This window comes from Colobus angolensis, unplaced genomic scaffold (genome assembly GCF_000951035.1).
Source record: "Colobus angolensis palliatus isolate OR3802 unplaced genomic scaffold, Cang.pa_1.0 Scaffold232, whole genome shotgun sequence".
Lineage (NCBI taxonomy): Eukaryota > Metazoa > Chordata > Mammalia > Primates > Cercopithecidae > Colobus > Colobus angolensis.
In genome coordinates, this window is record NW_012115511.1 from 5,323,857 (window position 1) to 5,325,505 (window position 1,649).

Genomic DNA, 1,649 nt, shown 5'->3' on the forward strand with positions numbered 1-1,649 from the left:
AAAAAAAAAAAAAAAAGTTAAATGTACCCTTCCCCAAAAGAAATACCACCTATAACCCATCAAACTGCTGTGACTATGTGCCAACCTGTATGAATAATGTATTTCTGCTAAAAATTTCTGTCTCTGCCTATATAAATGAAACCTAAACTTCCCTGCTTCCAAAGGCTGACTTCATTCCTTTGGAGTTGGTGTTCCTGAGTGGTCCACCCTCACACTTTGTGCTAGATTCTGATATTTTTGATTATTTTAAGTTAACACACATGTGTGATGAAGTATTCTAATACATTTGTGGTGTATGCTGTCAGAAAGAATTTTTTAACTTTTACTTATTTAAATATGTTGATATTTTCCTTTATTTCTTCTGCACTTCCTGTCTTGTCTCTGAAGGTCTTCATACCTCAAAACTATAGTCTCCTAAAATTTCTTCTAATATTATTAATTGCATTTTCCACTTAGCTCTTTCACCCTAATTTTGTTCTCTTTGAAACAGCCAATTATATTAAAATCATTTATCAAGTAAACATCCCTTTTACCAGTGAATGAAATGCAGCCTTTATCTTATATTAATTTCTTACAATGCTAGACTCTGTTCTATTTCATTCAACTGACTTAATTCTGTATTTTTTTGTATCACACTATTTCTATTACTGTAGCATTATGGGAATTTTAACGCATGATTTTAAAAAGCTCCCCACCCCCAACTACTCTTTTAAGATTTTTTAGGTAAATCTTACCAACTTATTCTTACATATAATGTCTGAACCAGTCTCCCAACCCTGCTCCCCTACCCAAGAAAGAAATACCAGGCTTCTGATTAGAATGACATTAAATTTATATATAATTTGGGTTAGGAAGGACAGTCATTTATATGATAGCCATTCAGTTAAACAGTATATCTCTTTCCATTTACTCAATTCTAATTGCATTCCTTTAAATAAAATGTTTGGGGCCAGGCACGGTGGCTCATGCCTGTAATCTCAGCACTTTGGGAGGCGAAGGCAGGTGGATCACTTGAGGCCAGGAGTTCCAGACCAGCCTGCCCAACATGATGAAACACTGTCTCCATGAAAATACAAACAAACAAACAAACACACAAACAAACAAAAAACATTAGCTATGTGGTGGCGCACAACTGTAGTCCCAGCTATTAAGGAGGCTGAGAGTCAAGAATCGTTTGAACCAGAAAGGTGGAGGCTAAAATAAGCTGAGATTGCTCCACGGCACTCCAGCCTGGATGACGGAGTGAAACTGTCTCAAAAAATAATAAAAATTTTTTTGGACAACCAATGTAAGAGTTAAATACCAAAAGTTAAAACTTCTAGAAATACAAAGAGAACATGACAAAATCTGATCACAGTGGAGAATTTTAATTCCTTCATAACCTGACAGGTCAAGTAAGCTAAAGGAAACAAACTAGGGATTTGAAGGAGATAATCAACAAGCTCAATGTTGTGACTATACGGAGATTACACATCATTTTCTATGTCACTGGAACATCTAGTTGCAAAGGTACCTCATTCTCTGATTAGAATCTAAAACAACCTAAAACACAAGAAAGATAAGTTTTTTAAAAAATGACACTTGGGGAATTTAATGTAAAATTTCATTTTAAAAATTCCCTGGAACAACAAGGAATCAAAATGGAAATT

The 1,649-nt window shown here is 34.6% G+C and overlaps 1 protein-coding gene across 1 annotated transcript in view; it reads right to left on the reverse strand.

The window, feature by feature from the left end:
• The window catches only part of LOC105513616 (probable C-mannosyltransferase DPY19L1), a gene marked incomplete at its 5' end in the record, with an annotated part of 111,339 nt that overhangs the window by 85,782 nt on the left and 23,908 nt on the right, over positions 1-1,649 (reverse strand). The gene's annotated exons all lie outside the window — the stretch shown is intronic.